The 21,292-nt window shown below is 30.8% G+C and overlaps 1 long non-coding RNA gene across 2 annotated transcripts in view; it reads right to left on the reverse strand.

Annotated features, from left to right (window-relative positions):
- Positions 1–495: 495 nt before the first annotated feature.
- The window catches only part of LOC118188664 (uncharacterized), a 488,598-nt gene continuing 467,801 nt past the window's right edge, over positions 496–21,292 (reverse strand). For both annotated transcript variants that reach the window (XR_015040017.1, XR_004758143.2), the window contains exons 4-5: positions 3,461–3,611; positions 496–700 (exon numbers count right to left, since the gene is read on the reverse strand). This is a non-coding gene — a long non-coding RNA (uncharacterized LOC118188664). The remainder of the gene's footprint in view (positions 701–3,460; positions 3,612–21,292) is intronic.

A 21,292-nucleotide genomic window follows, 5' to 3' on the forward strand; every position in this document is an offset into this window, starting at 1 on the left:
TTATCCTATTTAATTACTTTTTATTTGGGAGCGAATAATTTCGGACAACTATATTTTAATTGGGGAATAACTATTTTAGGTAACTATTTTTCAATATGAATGGTGACATTTCAGTTAGTTATTTTGTCTGAATTAAAGAATAAACACATCTAACACTGCTGATGCAACATAAAATAGACTGTTTTCTAAATTAATATGAGAGCAACATGATTCGGAAAATATAAATAAATTTTTGGGAAAAAGAGTGATAATACATTAATGTACCCCAAAACAGGTATGTTTCCGGGAGGTCTTCTTTTCCATAAGAAATGGAGATATCTCTTTTGCGCCCATTATTTTAAACAATAAAGCTATTTTTGAATTCGTTTGTCTTGAAACATAATTTAAATTACTTTCTTATAAATTTTTACTTTAAGCAACTGAACAAGTGTAGAAATTTATACTTAAATGTAACACGAAAAAATAATTAACTGATTATTCTTAATATAGTTTAATATGTATACAATGCTTTTCCTACATAATGCAGTAAATTAAATGAATAGAACTCTATAATAACGCTCACATTAATTTTTTTCAAAGGTCATTTACAAAAGCATTAGTGTTATACAATGCAGAAAAAAATGCATTTTATGAGACAAAAGCTTCACAAGATAACTTTAATATCCTTTTCCTTTTTATACGTGTCCAAAGAAACGTGAGCCTGAAAGAGAGAGAAAAAATGTATTAAAAACTAACTATCATAATGTGCTCTAACGCACACTAAATGGTGGTATAAATATTTAGCAAACATTGTTTTAAAATTCATGTATAATCTATCAAGCTTTAAATTTGATAAAATTAAATAAAGAAGTATTTCTATACACTGCTTTTATACGTTATAAACTCACAGAATAAAGGCAATTTAAAATTTATAGCCGGAATGTATAAAACATATGGCTTTAAAAACTAACGAAATTAATTTTCTAGAATATAATAAATATATCAGAAAATTTATTTGAGAATCATTTACGGTATATCAATCTACAGGGCATTTTGCCATTTGTTATTATCTCCTGCGGGGCCAAATTCTACTTCCTGATGCCTCTCTAAATTGTAAAAAAACTGACATCCCTAAATTTTGTTGCTCGATGTTTCTTTAAGTTCTAAAAATTCTGCCTCCAGTGACGTTGACTTCGGCAGCGAACCTTGAGCTTCCATTTTGAATTTTTGGTTGACTCAACAAAATAGCTTTGGTTAATTTCGATTAATTTTTTCCTAGAAATAATGACACAGGTATGATAATAATAGGCACGGTAGTAATTTTATCCTGGTGAGAAAATTAAAATTCGGGGGGATGGTCGAGAAGGAAGTAATGAAAAATCTTGAAACTTCAGTGGTCTGGGATTTACACTGGCACTTTTGCGGTCGAGGATGTACATTAATATGTGGGAAGAGGGGGGGGGGCTCATCATTTTCACCAAAAAGAAAACACTAACACAATTAGCATGTCGTTATATAAAAGTTATTTTGTACATTTGTTAAGTAAAGTTTATATTTATGAATCAATCAAATTTTCGGGAAATGTGTTTACCATTGACTTAGATCAAGATTTACCATTTAATTTAATTATGTTTATATTCATTATACTGTACATACACAGATTTTCTTCATTAAATAGCATGCTTTAGAAAGCATCGTTCGGCACTGGCAGGTAACAGAAAGGACTTCATATAGCTTCCGAGACCGAATTTTCTTTCGATTTCAGCAAAACATGGGGTAATTTAAATTTTAGTCTTCTAGTTTGAATAAAACTACTTTACAGTATACTTTTATAAAATCCTAACACAGAGCAGCATAAAATTTACTTAAGTACAAAAATTACCTAGTAAGTATAACAAAATATTTAAATTAATGAGAAGAAATATGAAATAAACAGATCTATTTGACTTTCACAGAAAAATATAATATTCGCAAAACCTTAATAAATCCCATATTATTCGGGAAAACGAATGATAAAATTTTTGCCCTAAGATTTTGCCTTTAGTCAATGATAAACTTTTTGGTCTAAGAGATATTCAAAATAATGATGGCAAATTCAAGGCATAATAAAATTAAATTGCTTGCTGAATGACAGAAACATTGAGTGAAGCAAATATTGCCTGTACCATATTTTTAACAAAGTAGTTTAATTTTCAATTAGCAGATTTAAAAGATTTTGTTAGAAAATGAAGAAATCTGTAGGCTATGTTGTCTTCCACGAAAACATTATCTGAAGCGAAACTATACTTTAAATTTACAAAACCAAATGTCTGACCTTTTAATTAACATACTAGTAAATTGCTTAATTTAGATTGAGCTCTACATTATTTTGTTTCAGTAACTTTGTTTTACATCCTTTTTATATATAACTACAGGCGACCGCAAAAAATTTTCCGCGAAGGAAGAGGAGGGGCAATAAGAGACAAATAATACACCAAGTAAGTTTTTATTTAATAATTTAATTTAACCCTTTGAGGCACAGTGTGTCCGGTCTGGACACACCTAAAAATTTCCTTCTGTATGCACAGAAAAATTGAATGAAAAAGGATTTATAGGTTACTATAGGTTATTCTGAACCTTCTTTATTTAGAGTAGATGGCAGCTCAACACAAACCAGTCCATATATTTTAGCCATGTTTAGTTTTTTAAGACCCTCATTTTTCAAAGAAAGATATTTTTAGGGCATAAAAGGACTTGTGTGAAAAGAAATTTCTACGTTATTTTTTTGGCTGTATGCTAATCTCCTTATTCTATTTTAGTTTAAAATTTTTACCTTGAAATCTTGCCTAAAATCAAACGGCGAACTCTAGGTGTGCCCAGACCGGGCTCACCGATAATCTAGGACAACTGAGAGTCTGTATTCTTTGTTTCTCCGCATCTCATCGGTCAGTTCATTGACAACAATGCTCGTTTCAGTACTCTTTTCAATCAGTATGCCACTTTGGACACACCCACAGAATTAAAACGATAAGTGCTATCTTTACAAAATTTTACTTGTGTACTCCTCTAAGCCTAATTAGACTGCCTACCCTTTTTTTTAAATCAAAACTCCGACTTTAAAAGGTAGCGTGCCGGAAAGGGATAAGGGGATTAGCAAACTGATTATAAAATAAAGTTATGCATAAATAGAAAATCACATATACTGTACGGTCATCAATAAAAAATCCAATTTTTTACTTGATTCCGAGAGTAAAGGCAAATGCTACGTTTGCTTAAAATATTTAAATTACAATAACTTTTCAAGTAACCTTATTTTCACCAATGTAATTATAAAGATAATTACAATCAATAATGCAATATGATTTACAATCAGAAGGATAATAATACTGGAAATAAATGAGAGGTAAATACTTCGAAAAAATGAAACTAAAATAATTTTAATAAATATTAAACTAGCGTTATAGATAAAAAAATAGACACATTTTTTGCAAAGAGATCATACCAAATAACTATAGAAATTTGAAACATGCCATCTGCATAATATACGTTTGATTAAAATGAAATTTGTTTCAATCTCAGAGCTTGTTGATTTTTGATTTCACTTCAGATCTTCACCAAAGGTAAATAGCAATTTATAAAAATATCTTAGCCACCTGAAAAATAAAATACATTTATAAATAAGAGGTAATTAATTCAAAGTAATATGCCAAAAATATTAACTATTTAATCCAGAATTGATAACAAGATTTTATCGTATGTTTTTATGAAGTGTGTATGAATAGTGTTTACTCAGACAAAAATGCAGAAAGGCCCTTTTTTAATTCTACACAGATCTAAGCATTTTTATACGTAAGAATTATCGTTATGATTGTTCTCTGATCTCCATTTTAAAATGGAGATTATTAAATTTATTTTTAAAAATATTTATTTCTAAAATCGTAAAATTACTTTGAGAATATTTTTTCTTTTTTATGCTTTAAAATATTTATATAAAACTAAATGAATTTAAACAGGAAATTTATTATAAATTTAATTATCTTGATCAACTTGCATGAAAGGTGATACAATAGTTAAATTCACAGACTGTATTTCTTATAAAATAAGTAAATATTATATTTTTTAAAATGTTCAAAACCGTGTAAATACAGAACGATTCTAGATGAAATGTACCAAAAGTATGTGATTTCATTTCCAAAATTTAAGAGTGCATAGAGGTAATGCGAAGTCAACTTTTTCAATAATATGTAGGCCTAAAAATTGTAAAAAACAAAGAAGGTTAAAAATACGGAAAAATTTTTCCAAATTGATCGTAATGCAAGAGTTTTTTATTTTATCAACATACAAATTGAAATAAAAATTTAAAATCATTACTTTGCAAACGATTTAAACTATTCAATATATTAATTTAGAAGTCTAACAAAAAAATCAGCGTTACATTTGCAAATTTTCACAGGACTAGTTTCGATGGTTTTACTGAACTATAGGATTCATTAAAAAGTTAAAACTAAATTAACTAAATTAAGATAATTTATCTTAATTATTCAATATATATTCAAATGAATTTCTAATGCTTGAAAATAAAAATTATATTAAAAATACGAGAAGGTCGATTTGGGGATTAATAATGATTCTTATATCTAAAAAAAAAAAAAAAAAAAAAAAAAAAAAAAAAAAAAAAAAATGATTGTTTGCTTGACAAGAAAGAAGTACAGTAGTTAGCAAAAGTTACGGAATAATGTTAGTTTTTGAAAGTAGTGTCGAAACTTTTAATGTCATAAAAATGGAATTACAAAATGTGATTTTTCTTGAAGTATACCTTACTCAATATTCTTTTTTACGTTCTTCCAAAAAATAAAATATGCAACTTAAAAATTAATATGCCTTCCATAAAGTTGGGAAGTCGTATCACAGAAGTCTAAATAATTTGCTATTAAATTTGTAGAATAAAATCATCTTAGGAAATTTGGTGATATGATTAATTTAAAGCATTTAACTGTTTTCGTGGTAATGAAATGCTTTTCAAAGCGTAATGGAATTTAAAACAAGAAGAGTTGGAAGATTATCGCAGCTGTTTTTAGGAATATGAGATATTATTAAAAATAACAATATAATAAAAGATTGGTGGCTTTCAAACTTTGAAAAATCTTTATAAATTATATGAAATATTTATTAAAACACAATCTACTAAAATGGTGTCGTGTCTCATAAGTAAAGTAGCAAGGTGACAAGGAAAACATTTCTGTACCAGTAAAAGATGTAGTAGACTTATGCTTTCTTTTTCAAAATCCATGAGAAGTAATTTCAACAATTATTTGTTGTTGTTCAAAAATTATTTATTGTTATTGTTGTAGTAATCACAGTTTTGATAAAACTTAAACAAGTTTATATTTGATGGCGGAAGTTAATTTAGCATCGTCTATTTGGAAAGTTAATTTGTAATGAAGCAAAAGCAAAAAAATTACAAAAACTAAATATAATTTCAACAGCAGTCCATAATTAATGAAGAGTTATGGTATTGAAGTATATGCCACCTGTTGTGCCCTTGATTTTGTTGGTGGTTTAAGGGATAAGTATAAATACTATGATAATTTAAACATAAATTTGAAATCACCTGCACAAAAACGTAACTTGCAAAATAATTTCAAATATATTGTACAAAACCTAAAAGTATTCAGAAAGACAATGACTATTGTGAGTGAGCGAATCTGGCATCTGTTTAATTATCAGAAAATTCTCAAGCACGTCATGAGTGTCCAGATTTAAACCCTGTTGAACGCATTTGAAAGAAATGATTTCGAAGAAAAAATATTCCCCTAAAACAATAATTGCAACTATACGAGGTAAGAAATTATTTAGTGTAAAAAAGGCATATAAACGGGACTGGGGATTAGGGGACTCAAATTGCCAAATCCTGGTGGTGGCGAATTATTGTCCACCACTTTTTAGTTCGGAAACCACTGTAGAGTCATTAGTTTTTTTGATGCTGGAGACGTGAAAAATGAGCAATGCCCTTGTCGGGACTCGAACTTGGACCTCTCAAATACGCGCCGAGAGTGAGTGGTGCTATCGTTACACCACGAAGGCATGCTTGAAGAAATGAGACAATACCTTATAAAACATACTTTAAAGAAAAGTTACGTTCTATAGTTTCAGTTTAAAGTGTTTAAAATTTTTGACATTATTTTTGAAAAATAAGTATCCCTATTACTTTTATGAGACTCTGCATAGTTATTTGGTGTTCTATTGAAATGTTATGCATCAATCAAAAAAACTAAAGAACATTGTTTCAATTTATCCCAGTTTATTTAACTGTATTAAATATTTTTTTTTGAAAATCTCATAACTGACACGCCAGAAAAAAATCATTAATTAAAAATCATTAATAATTAATAAATCATTCATCATCGAAATTTTTCAAACATAAAATTTAAGGTCATATGTTAAATTTTAAATTACTCATAATAAGTTAAAAATTTTTTCTATAGATAAGGATCGATCAGAATTTAACTTATTTACACTTTTATATATTATACTTTTAATATTTACACTTTTACCTTCACTTCAGTACTCATTTCGAATCAGAATCTAAAAAATCTGATGTGGACATTATATGACTTCCTAGTACGGCCTATTAAATTATAGACATTCTTCCTGCACTTCATTTAAACTTGTTTGCCCTAATTATTCTAAATTAATATAGCGATCAAGACATGTTGAAATAGCATCAAAAATTGCAAATATTGAAATTAAATGCGCCGGTGAGCTTTTATCGTACGGGAATCATCTTGAGTTTTTATTTTTTTAATAAGGAAGATAAAAATTTTCCCAAAGTTAGATTTCGTTACTGCAACAAAATTAATATTTGAAAAAAAAAAAAAAAAAAAAAAAAAAAAAAAACTGACAATGCTAAAACATTCTCGTCACTTAAAACACTTCTGTACTTTTGCAATTCTTCATTTAAACCTGTTTCCTAGAATTATTTTAACTTAATTTGTCGATGCCTTATGGCAAGCTGAAAATGACATCAAAATTACAAATTCTGAAATTCAACATCCCTATCAATTTTTGTTGTATGGGAGTCAAACTTCATGCAATTTTATTTTTTCATAACGATTACAAATTTTCTCAAATATTACTATAGGGACTGAGAAATCACATTAAAAGTTAGAATTCGTTACTTGTGCAAAACAATTTTTTTAATATGACACTGCCAATTTTCGTCATTTGAAACACTTTTACATTTTTGCTGCACTTCATTTAAACTTGTTTCCTTGAATTAATGTAACTTAATCAACTGATTTCTCAAGGCAAGAGGAAAATGACATAAAAAATTGTAAATCTTTTAAATTAAATATCGTGGTCAATTTCGTCATTTAAAATGCTTAAAAAATAAAAAAGCGAGGTGCTCAACTAGATGTTATAGCAGTCCCCTGTACAACATTTCAGCGTTCTACGACTAATAGGTGTTGACTTATACGAGACACGTACTATAGACGTAAACATATAGACACGTATATATGTACATATATACATACGTATAGACGTCACAAAAAAACTCTTTTAAATTCATTATACAAAACGTTTTGGAAAAAAAAAAAAAAAAAAAAAAAAAAAAAAAAAAGAGGTCTTTATTCTGTCTGTGCTTACAGACGCCAGGCAAGAAATCGTCTAGATGAGTTCGAGAATGATCAAAATGGATATTTATGTTGAAGTATGATATCCGAAATTTTTCGCTATTACAATATTTCCTTTTTACTTTGTACAAGGAGTTAAAAACCGACAACTTTTCATCTCAGAACTTTGGAAAGATTAGATTTATTAACGTCTAATAATAGTCACTGAAAATATTGCGATTGTTGCAACTTTAGCAGCTCTCAATCCACAATACCACAAATGAGTCCCGTATACTTAATTTTCCGAAGAGAATTTATTATTGTATGTGCATAAATATTAACTATTTAAATAATTTTCCTTACCTGTACCCGCATTCTGAAAATTTTGAACTATTAGCAAATATTTTTATCAAATTGTATTGAGAAAATTAACCTTAAGTTTCCAGAATTTTAGTTATGCATCTCCAATCACTTAGCTAAAAGGGGGCGTAAAGAACGGCACGACCTGTTTTTAGGACGTGCATTTTTTATGGGAACCATGTAAGAGCTAGTCGGTTATCTGTCTGAGGAAAAGATTGTCTTCGTGGAGTACTAAAATTCTCCACGAAGGGCTCAAAAACTATGAAGTGGCTCATATGTTACCAAAGGAATATGACTTATATTCATATCATGTTGCATATGTGGATATAGCTTTATATACCCCCACGCTACACTCAATAAGACAGCTCATTGTTTGGGATTTAACTCGAGATTACTATCAATATTTAGCCGTCTTATACACTCGGTCATTAATGAGGTGAACAATCAAGAGATACGCATTTGTCATATTAACGGACTAAACTAATGAAATGAAGAAAGAGTAAGGAAAGATATTTTTTACTTTCTTCAGAGTGGTCAAAGAAATTACAAAGCGATTTCAATTGTTACATTTTATTGTTACGCTTTCCGATACCGCTAAAACACTTTAATGAAAAATATTAATGGTAATTAAATTATGATCTGAATAGCATAATTAAGTAAAAGTTCCTCGATGAAAGAAAAATACCTCTTTAGTTTTATTTGTCACGTCTTAGGAAGACAGAAAAAAAGTGGAAGTCCGATCGCTTTGAATTTCTAATTAAAACTATAAAACTATAAAAATCTATTATATATTTATAAACTATAATACTATAATTTATTGTCTTCAAAACGAAATTCCAAATCTTGCAATATTACTACGAATATTCTTAGCGAACATTCTTAGATTAAATATTTCTTATTTTGAGATAAAATGTTCTGAATACAAATTGGTTAAGAAGCATCTGAGATTAAAAAATGCTTAAGAAATTTTTGTTTATAAGCAATTTCACTGCAGTTTCTACAGAAGAGAAATTGGAGTAAGGACAGAAACATCTAGAATGTCATTAAACTTTTCTTTATTTCTTTGTATGCCATTCCGACTTTTATAGATTTGGTTGTTTTTAGTGTGAATTGAAAAGTACGATAGAATCTCTGACTATACTTTCGTGCATTACATTTACTAAATTTCACTTGCATCTCGTTATAAAAGTATAGAAATCTTTCTAAAAATATATTCTTACATTTACTTTTCGTTAAATGAAGATTTCAAATTTTGCTTTAGTTAAAAACTACTAAAATAAAGTAAAAGTGTTTTTTCTTTATATTCATTATTATTATGCTGATATGAAAAATTCAAGAAAATTTCAGATTCGTTTCAAATTTAATTATAATTTTATTCGTAAATCTCATGTATTTCATTAAAATTTTTGGCAAAAATAACAAAAATAGAAATAAAACTTTAATTTTTTGACTAATTATTTCAGAGAGTTTTTCTTTGCCCGTGGTACTAACACAAATTTTCGAATTTTTATTTTAACTTTATTTTAAGGATCCTTTACAGAAGTTGCATGGAACATCGTGGATTGGCGTATCACACTTTAAAGGCCACTATAGGACCTTGATCTTTCCTTAAACAAATTCAAACATATTCGGGAATTTTCTCTCCCATGAACAACACTATAATATAATTAATTAATTTTTATAACATGAGATTATGCCTAATAAACTTACATAAGTTTTGAGATGGTATGAATATTTAAACAAAAACCATTCAATTTATTTAAAAGCAACCGCGTTTTAAAATAGTGTTTTCTTTTTAGAAAACATGATGCTACAATAATGCATTAACAAGTCATTATCGAGAAGTCGCTGTAAAGTTCCAGCAAAAGGGAATTTTTCTAAGATGTTCTTAACAGTCTGCATTGAAAAGAATTTTAACTCCAATTACAAACAATCCCCGATGTCAAAACACAAACAATGCATTTCATTAAAACACGTTTTTATGACTTCCAAAGTACAACCCTCCATTATTTATTTAAATAAAAGCTATGCTGTAAAAACAGTATAATCAATTAAATAAGTATTGAAACACCCAGTTATATCGGTACAATAATCAATGATCCGCTCAAGGCGGAGAACGAAGCTGTCGCTACAATTGTTAAATTGAAGCTTGTTAGCGCGTTTCAGAAGACATAAACCAGAATAGAAGGTAGATCTATTTAATAAAAATCCAATATTTCGCACACAGGAGTAGCTTCACAAATATGAGCTGGAATGTTATTCGACAACCAATCTGAAAAATAAATCGAATTACTGGAAACAATGTTGACGGGGAGGGCAAGGGAGGTTGGAAAAGAACACGTCTCCATGTCGAGTATGACTGTTGTCGCCCTGCAGGCGTACATATGCGGAAGCGGACCATACTTCACAAGAAAACTGCATAAATATCATTGAATCAGTGCTAGAAACTATGTACAGCTGTAATAACAATAAAAAAGAGTCGAAGCAAGGATGTAGGGGAGAGGACAGATGGGTGGGGTGGCGATAGAGGTGACATCCAAAAAAATATGTCAAATCGAGGATTTGTTGCACAAACAGAGGAATTTTTTTTAGCCGAGAAAGTTCCGAAATCTTTATCTGGCACAGGGGTGAGATTTAGAGCTATCTTTCCTATTTTTTATTGAATTTTTTTCCCCTCTGAGAGTCGGAGTTTTTAAATTTAGGTTCTTTGAGTTCAACGATAGCATAGGGTGAAGTTTTCTTGAACTGAGGTGAGAAGCAGAATTCTACCATTTTCATAAGGGAAATGCACGAAGAATATATTTCTTGACGTTACCTAATTATTCTTATTATTTCCAAAATTACATTCATTTATGAAAGCGGTATTTCGAAATTATAAGAAAAGATATGTAATATATTACGTACGTTTTCTTGTTCGTTAGCATCAGATTTGTTTTAAAGTAACACTAAATATTTTTAAAACAATTTCATCTTATTCTAGCGTTAATTTTAAATTATTAACTACCTTTTTTTAAAGTTTATCCTCTTACTGCTCGTTTGAAATACACAAACATTGAATTCAGAAGAAAAGGCAAAATTGTTTAGATAAAAAGTAGCATTGTCAGTAGTTTAATTGTCAGATGGAAGAGTTAGGTAGGATAAAATTAAATTCAGTTCAGCTGGGAGAGAAATTCCTGCTTAGTTGGTGTGAATGTTTAGAAAGATCACAGTTGTTGAGTGGCAAGAAGGGCAAAAGTAACGCTGCCACATTACCCGGAAAAAATGAGGATTGATAAAAACAATAAGTGTAATATAAAACTTTTCAAATGATGACGGTGAAAAAATTGTAAATTTCCTTAAAACTTGAATGGGTTAAAGCAGTGGTTCCCGAGCATTTTCCTTTCACGTACTGCTTAATAAGATACTGTAATTATAGAGACCCCTAACTCTTCATTCAGAACCTATGCCTCTCTCGCTCCTCCGGTATTCTCTTAGAGTACCTCATTGAAGACAATATATATTTAATTTTGTATAGTGTAGAGTTATATGTATAGTACTATAAACTACCATTTAAATGTTTCTTTTCTTTTAAACCCATTGCAGAAGTTTAAAAATGAATTTCATAATTTAGCAGTTGCTTTAATATGATTAATGAAAAAGATATGATTAATGAAAAAGCTAAAACAATTTTAATACCTTTTTAAATTATCTTGTCAATATACGTAATTATTACGAAAATTGCCTGTAAACGTTCACCATCTTTCCGAAAACTAGATCTCACTGCGTAAAAGACGAACATTTAAATATATTTTTGGGCATTTATTAGCGGAAGAATTGATTCTCTTGGTGCTGATTTTAAGCCCTCATAATTAAGGTGTTTTCATATGCACCTATGTACGTTTTAAAAGTAATTAAGCGAATTTTTTTTTGCTTGTAACGTGTGTATTTTTAGAAACTCACTTTTCATTGTATTCTTCTTTGAAAAATTTAATAATCTCTACAACATACAGCTGATAGATTCCAAAGCTTTTCATTTCATTTCTTGTGTATGCTAGAATATAATTTAATAATCATAATAAAATTTTGTTGCATACATAGATTTGAAAAACTTAAAAATATTTCTGTTTTCATTTCTTTCAGTTGGTAATATACGTTTTTAATCTTTGATATTTTTGAGTTTTGTAAAACTTTGCCTTTAAGAAGTAAATGCAGAGTTAAAATGCTTTTCGAAATTAAATGAATTTTTTTTTTTTGCTCGGCAGTAAAGGTTCATGTGTCTGACAGCAAGAGACATTATTTTTATTTAAAAGAAGATGTGAAATATTTATGTTTTTTTCATATTTTTAATTTATTTTATATTTTTTAATTTTTAAAGAATTCTTTGAGGTATTAAATTACAATCTGAAGTTTTAATGCTACTTGAAAAAATTCGGATATTTTAATTCGAGCATATAACTGATGAATACAAATTTTAAATTGAGAAATTTACAAAGATGTGCCAGATAAACACAAATAAACGAGAGATGATATAAATAATAGATTTTTGAACAAAACAGAGCATATAAATCAAATTACTATAGAAATCTCAGGAAATGGGGAAATTTTGCCAGAAAGAAGTCATTAACGTTTAGTAGCTCTCATTGATAGTATAGGAAGGATATGAGCTTGTTTTGTTTAACATACAGAATTACCTAGAATCAATGAATTTTATGAGGTCTATGTGAAATATGTATTATATAAAATGGTTTGGAAACGATTTGATTCAATTCAATCGCTCAAAAAAGATGATGTTTCTTCAATTAAACATAAGACCAAAGACTGTGGATTTATCTGTGCTGTAAGTATGGTACAGGAACTTAACCAAAAATTCTTAAATATATTCTTTTCTAGGATGATGCCACATCCCATATACATGGTTGAGTAAATTACCCCATTTTGAGGATATATAGTATTTGCATGACATATGAAGACATTCGAGATTCTCCTAAGCTCAAGTCTGATGTTGCCGTTTGGATCTTTTATTTCTGTTGAAATTAATATCAGTTGCAAAGTATACCTCGGCACATTACAAACTGTTTTATTTCCTGCACTTGATCAAAAAGAACTTGAAGACGTTAAGTTGCAACTTTCTTTCAGAAAGATTGAACACTTATATCCAACTTTGAGAATCGCGAATAAAACGAGAAGAATCATCGACCTTCCAGGATTTTGTATTCGTAGAAATGGACCTACCTCATGGCCCAGAAGGTATTCTGAACTTACTCCTCTGATTTATTCCTTAGAGAATTTGTCAAAAGTGAGGTTCACAGTTAAAAAACTGACAGTATTAGCCATTTTAAAGAGAGAATGACACAAGTAACTGTGAGTGTTACACCTGAGGTTTTAGAATAAAATGAATATAGTTATAATTTCCTTCTTACTGTTAATGTGCATATATTAAACTTAATAACTTTGTTCTCTTGTTTTTCCACTGAATTTTTTAACAAATAAAAGCAATTTCACATAATACACAATTCGAAGAGACTTCAACCTGAAATCCTATCATTCTTGAACAAAAACACTGCATATATGGTGACTTATTGATACGTTAAATAAACAGATTTCTCATCATTACTCACGTAAATAAGTGCATGTTTGTTAAGTTTTGAAAGCTAATGTAAGGTCTCCTGTCTTCCTCAGCTTGCTCTTGCCTTTCATATAGCAAAGACATCTCATTTTGTTTAAGAATCCACCTGTCTTGTTATATGGAGTTGCGTGTAGTAATATGTGTTATGCAGATTCGAGAGTTCGTATTGAAAAATTCACAGGAAACTAGTATTAATTACACGTTATACTGCCATAAGAATTTACATACGAAAAATATACAGTTTGAAATTAAAATATCCCAGACACCGAATATCCTATTCAAGGTTTCGGCTAATCCACAGCTTTCCCAATGGCGCCGGCTCGGTTGTAAATACTCCAACCTGTGCAATTAGGTCTACTGGTAATGACTATGACTGCACATGCGCGTCCTTTTCTTCCCCTTTCTTCTTTTATGGGCATAGTGATCACCTTGATGACCGGTTGTGAATTTTAGTTGTGCCGCTTGACCCTTCTGAACCCGAAATTACAGGTTGGAGGTACATATGGAACTTCGAGGGCTTCTGTGGTGGTGGCGATTTTTCTTCCGTTCCTTCCTTCCCCCACTCTTGATTTTTCCTGAAGGTAAAAGTGAAAAAGAGGATGAAATAAGTTGGATGTGTGGGAATAGGGAAGTCAGTTTTGTCTTTTTCCTTTTACCCATGAATGCCATCACGCGTATAACGCCATAGGTTACCAATCGTTATCCTCAATTTTGTTAAAAGATTCTTGGGGTCATCTGGAGCTGCTGTGATTAAATCATTAAGGCCAATCTATGTAGAAACGCTAATTTGAACATTCTTCTTTCTTTTTGGAATTTTTTAATGATTCAGTGTTTGATTATTGATATTTTTGTTTAATTTTTTGTTCCTTAATGGGTAAAATCGTGATTATTCGAAAAGCAGTTCCGTTTTGGAAAACAAAATCGGAGATACTAATGAATGAAAGTCTCACGCTTCTATTTTTTTAATTTGGAGTTTCGTACAAGATACGCGTAAGTGTCGGAATTTAGAAGGAACAACACGATCGAAAACGGGATCAAAGGTTACATGTTCTTTCCTCTTGTGTGGGGGTATTGGACACTTTCTTATTACTATAGTTTTTAAGAAATAAATGTATTACGTTACTTAAAAATACTTAAAGTGACAGCATATTTTGACTAATATTTTTGAAATATATTTCTTTAGGTATGAATTAAAGAAAACGGGAATTATTGACTTTCGTTAAGACACGATTGAATTAAAATATTCAACAGTATCTTAACGAAAGTAAGTAATTTACATGATTAAAAATTTCAAGAAAAACATGCATTTTAATTTTATGTTTAATTCTTTTGAAGTTAGGAATAGCTTTATGTTAATCTTCCCATTTTTTACTTTCTTGCACGAAGTAAAGGAAGTATGACAACCGCGAAAAATTTCGGGTATAATATTTCATTGAAAATATCATTTTTGCTGCTTTCGAATCCATTTGAACGATATTTTTGCGTGACATGTGTGCGTTCGGATAAAATAAAGGACTCTTTTTTCCAAAACGGATTTAAAACGAATTCAGAATTTTTTCATGATGACTGTACATATCTACGTACGTATGTAGCTCGCATAACTCGAAAACGAATAGTTATAGCTCTTTTTCGTTGGAATCGGCCTCGCCAAACCTATGTATGTATGTATCAATTTATCTACATTGTATATTGTCAGTCTGTTACCAGACTCAGTGAGCTCAGATTTTTATTCTTATACACTGGTTAATTGTGCATTTTTGTTTTAAATGTGATTAATTTATGTTGCTCTTAAGTTCCAGTTAAGGTCTGCATGCAATAGTTATAGAATTATTAACAATTTAAAGGTTTCAGTAACTAAGCCTAACAAGGCCGCCGTTTGTTTACATTTGAATTTATTTTCTTCTTCATTGGTAAAATAGCGAATTAAGTCAATTGGTTCATCAACTTCAGCGCCTATTTACCCGGTGGGACCAAAGCGTAACTTTAAATTTTGTGCACCTAATATTTTACTTTCCGGTCCGTTGGCCAAATTGCTTTTTTGTATTTTACAACTTTTAATGAAGATTGAGCTTTTATATATTTTTACCTCGCCGCGAAGTGAGAACTGAATTGATTGAATTAGAAATACATCTCTAATAAATTTCGAAGAAATAAGTTTAAATGAAGTGTAGCAAAAAATGCGTATAATTTAATAGACCATACAAATAAGTTATGTGGTGCCCACATCAGATATTTTCCCATTAAGTTACGTTTTGCTGTTACAATATTTTACAATAAAATAGGAACAATAGATCATTACCTGTTTGAATGTACAATCACTAAAGACCTCCACTTTCGTCCTTTCACAAGGGAAAATGCCCAAGGATGGTTCAAAACACTACTCAGAAGTAAACCCCTCCGCAAAAAATTTCAAAATTTAATGGAATATCTCATAGAAAATTGTGATAATCTAAAGGCAGCATAAATTAAGGCATCACAATTCCACATCAGCATTATTTCGATATAATTATTTCGATATAATTAAGGCATCACAATTCCACATCAGCATTATTTCGATATAATTAGCATCACTTCAAAGCAGCACACCTTCAGTTAACAAATACGAAAACTTACTCCAGGCTAACTATAAAATTTATCAGAACTTACTTGAGACTAACTATTAACTTCAACAGATAAATAAACTTTAACAGACTTATGAACTGTGAATGTTTATGAATAGTGAACTATTTATGAATTATAAACTATTTATCAACTGTGAACTATTATTACATTTCAACAAATCATAAAAATACTATATTATTTATGGGCCCCCCAGCGGCCGAGCAGTAAAGTCGCTGAACACTGGTAGTTCGGTCTGAGGTTCGAATCCCACGAACGGGCTGGCTGCATGGGTGTTTTCGTGGTTTTCCCCATGTGTAACGTGTATACGAACCAATTTCCCTTAGAAAGTCCTTCACGAAGGCATCCCTCCCTTTAGGCAGATAGCCCTAGTGTGCTTTGCCATAATTAAATACACACACACACACACACCTATATTATGTATATAACCAAAATTTTGTATCTAAATCTTTATTTGTATTCTACATTGTGCATTCTATATTCTATGTACGAACCATCAAAATTTCTGTTAATATTTATATGAATTCTGTCAATGTATGTCAAGTATATGTCAAAATTATGTATACATCAAAATCAAATTTTCATTGTAATATAAAATTTTAAATAAGCATGGTCCCACTGAGTGAGCAATAAATCTGAAAGTCTTGAGGGCGGCTCATCTGCTCACCCAATGGTCTTCTGTTACAATATTTATCATACATAAGGGTTTGCAAAGTTGTCTGATACGTTACACTACCTTTGCCATCACCACGGCCTTTGTCATCCTCGTGGCTTGGCAAGAGTTATCGAGTTTCATAAGCATAAGCTTGCATTAATCATTATGATTTAGGTCTTTACATTACTTCTTCTTTCCGTATACCTCACCAGAATGCAAATTAGTTGTTTTATATTTAAGCTAAAGATTTGGATTGTTTAGATTAGAGGTTCTAGCACTCGCTTCTTGCTGTTACTTAACCCCACCAGCTGTGCCTAAGTTGCACTCTGGCTTTAGCGTCCTGCAAGTCGACGTTTGAAAATGAGTGCTGTTTAATATCTGATCAAGCTTAATTAGTGTGTTAGAATTTTATGTGTACTCTTTATATACGTTATCTGTATTTGAAATTTACTTTTTGTTATGCTAATTCCATACCCGCAATGTAGGACTTCGATTAAAAAATAAATAGAATAATTATTACATACCTTTTAACAAGGAATTACCTGTTTGTAGTCTTAAAGCATATAAAAATTAATTTGGAGCAACAAAACGAATGAAGAACTTGTTTGAAGCTCCGAACTAAATGTACAATTTGTAATAAACTCTTAATCTTTTAATAGTTTCATCACAATTATTTTCTAAGCCCACAGGTAGCTAACAAATTAAAACCGAAGAATAATGCGGTTTCGCCTGAAGCTCAGCTTCTGGAAAATAGATGAGCTACATGATAATTTCCATGGTCTTTCTCATGAATAGAGAATGAATTCAGATTTGAAAATTCCCTGCGAAAAGAACTTTTCTTTTGGGACAGACAGTTCATTCATGTTTCGGGATAACTTGTCTGTATTTATCGAAGATAAATAATGTAGGAAATATTTTTTGAACTGATTATTTTCGTTTAATCAATTAAGAAGCATAACATTTTAAACCTTATTTAAAACTGTATACGAACTTATTATCTGAACACAAAACAGCACCTAAATTTTTAAAATGTTTTGTAATCAGATATTGCGTTTTTATATTAGAAAAATGCCTTGATAAAAATATTAATAACTGCTTAAGAAATTATTTTTCTTAATCCAAAAGGGGGTGAAAAGAAATAAAAAAAAATTACTTAACTTTTACAGTGTTCATTATGCTTATAGCGCTAAACATTCCCCCCCTCCCCGTAGCACGTACTCGAAAGCGTTAATCGGGAATGGCCATTTATCGGTTATGCTAGAACAGGGTTTCTTAAACTTTTTCCAGTCGCGACCCCTTTTTATCACTAAGATTTTTTCGCGAGCTCCAGGACCCCATAATATTTCCAAAAATTTTGGAGGACCCCATAAGTACTGCGCAAATCCGACACATGCGTGAGTGAAACAGTCAATTTTCACTTGTACTGTAATATTCTATTGCAGTTTCAGGTCGTTGACTTTAATTTTTAAATTAAAACGAACGTTTTTCTATTATAAAAAAACGTCGAAACGTTTTCGTTTTTTCTTTGATTGTATTGTCTTACCTTAATCTATTTTAAGATACATTATGTAAAAATATTTGGTAATTATAAAATTATTAGAATAAGTTAAAGAAATATCAAAATTTCCAAATTTTTGGCTATCCCTATTACAAGTCCCGAGACCTCCCATAGCTGAAGAAACTCTGGTCTGTAGCAACTGAAAGATACATTCTTCAAATCTCGATGAGCACACAGTCTATTTCTTTTGTCTCATGAAACTAAGCAAATATAAGAGTTTCTACAGAATTTTCATTTAACTCTCTTTCTGTGTAGCAGCAATGCCTGCACAGCTATACAATAGGATTTTCACAGCTATACAATAGGATTTTCTGCATTAGCAGTACAAAAAGCAAAACAGTAGGAAGCAGAACTGATTTTTTTGTGTAGAACTATACTGACTATACTACACTATATCAAAACTTACAGTACCATTGATAATATCTTTGACAGATTTGAAATTCTTCATAGCTACTAATTATGAGATTGTTAGTGGAAAGAATTTTTCTCTCTTGAATTGCTATATATTTTAGTTCCACTGTAGTTCCTTGTAATGGCAATACATTTAATGAAAGTAATAATTTCTCAACAGCAACTATCTCTATGCATTACAGTATCTATGCAGCACCCACAGTTTAAGAAACCCTGTGCTTAGAAGGTATTTTCTCATTCCTTCCAACACGTCTTCGTGGTGTAACGGTAGCACTCTCAACTCGTATTCGGGAAGACTAGAGTTACAGTTCCGGCGAGGACACTGTAGATTTTTCACGTCTCCTGCTTAAAAAGTGTCTGCACAGTGGTGCCCGAACTAAAAGGTGGTCAATTGTAATTCGTCATCATCAGGATTTGGTGACTGGGTCCCCTAATGCCTAGTCTTCGCGGTGTAACGATAGCACATCGAGAGGTCCAGGTTTGAATCCTGGCGAGGACATTGCATATTTTTCACGTCTTCCGCTTCAAGAAAATCTAAGGACTCTACAATGCTCTTTACGAAATATACAATGTCCGTTGGAAACGTTTGAAGACAGAATTTTTTCCTTGGTATCTACTCACAACTGGGATAAAATTGAGAATGTTAATCCCAGGTGGTGGTGGATCCATTATGCAAGAGAATTCAGCGGGTTCGTCCGAAGCAATAGGAAGAGGGGGGTTTCTTATTGCTGAACGATAACATGTCGGCTCATACGGTCGCAGCTGTAGCCCAGTTCGCTTATTCTAGCGAAAAAGCATGTGCCAGTTCTTAAACACTCTGCAAATTCACCTAAATTGAGGCGGCAAGTGACTTTTTTATTTATTCCCGAAAATCAGATTTTATATGAAAGGTCAACGTAATCACGACGTAATTGACATTCAAGTCACAGTGACAAGCAAGTTCAATAACAGCCCAAATAAGGTCCAAGGTTGCATGAAAGTTATGTGCGTTGTTCTCAAGTGAGGATAGACTGCGTAGTACACCTGAATACATTAAAATCTTCATCTTAAGTTTTCTCTAGTTTTCATTAATCCAATCTCCGAGATTTTTGGACACACGGTGAATGCCTGAACTCCGAGATTTTTGGACACACGGTGAATATATATTTATCTTATCGTTAATCTAAAGTAGCAAGCAGATGTAAAGTAGTCATTGCATGGTGTAGATATGCAGTTTATCTAAGATATCTGTGTCTGCCTTTTAATATATGAAGAGCCAAGTTAGAATGTAAGTATTCTTGAAAATCTAAATGCAGCCTTACTTAAGGATATCTGCTGTTTTATAAATTAGAGACTTTAAAATTTTTCTATTTTATTTTTGAATTTCCTGAAGAGAAAATATATTTTGAAGGGACTATTAAGATATACCTTAAATTTAAAATACTTGATGAATATTTGTGAATCCATTTGTTTTGATAATTTAAAAAAAATGTACTAACTGGTATTAGAAAGGCATAGTTTTATCCAAATACGATTTGCATATTTATTCAGATGAACTTTTTTTTTGGATTACATTACTGACACAGGAATAAAACGTAAGCAATTTTATTTATTTCCTGAAAATGATTTTATTTATGTGTATTTATTCGAAGAGAATTTGATATTTTGCCTTGGTTTTAATTGTTTCGATTTTAATATTTGCCTCGGTTTGTTTCGGCGAAAATTACAATCGAAGCAATTAACGTTTATTCAATATTTTCGAAAGGAGTTTAATATTTATTAGTATAGTAATAACACTTTTTAACGAAAGTTTCCCACCATGCAAATTCCCAAATATAATCTCTAATATATTTGACCAAATATAGTATTTGCAAACAGTTTAATCATAATTTGTCAAGAGATTTTTGGCATTTGAAAGAAAGAGACTTGCTTTAGAACACCATATTCAGAAATTCCCCCCCCCCCGAAAAAAAAAAGCCGTAATAATTAAGTACAAGGTGTCTGAAATAGCATTATCACGCTACCAGATTAGAACCATCATTTACTTTCACTTTTGTTGCAAAATATCAGCTACAGAATGTTACCAAATCATCTGTATAGCTTTAGGTACTAATGTTGTATAATCTGACGCTGTGAAAGTTTGGTGCCTTTCTGATTTATCGCAATTTATCACGCTAAAACCGAAGTAAAGAAGTTCAGCACAGCATCAACAGGACTATATAATTTTTAACGTAGCTAACACACAATAAGAGCTTCATAATTTTTACTCGGATGGTCTCTCTAGCCATCCTAAATAACGTACACATAAGAATATTAACTTAACCACCTTAGAACACATGGTTCGCACACAACAAGTTAATGGCGGCCAGCTTACCTCGTATACTTTTCTACAATGAGTTGCCAGATCCAGTAAGCTTAAACAATACAAAACATTATACTGTCTTCACTTCATTTCGGCGTTAACAGTACCGAAAGTTCAAAAACAAAGACTATGACATTCAAGAAACAGCGCGCTTTGGCCCGCCTCATGATTT

This window comes from Stegodyphus dumicola, chromosome 3 (assembly GCF_044657685.1).
Source record: "Stegodyphus dumicola isolate Sdum_Otavi_A_Nest chromosome 3, ASM4465768v1".
In the NCBI taxonomy this organism is placed as follows: domain Eukaryota; kingdom Metazoa; phylum Arthropoda; class Arachnida; order Araneae; family Eresidae; genus Stegodyphus; species Stegodyphus dumicola.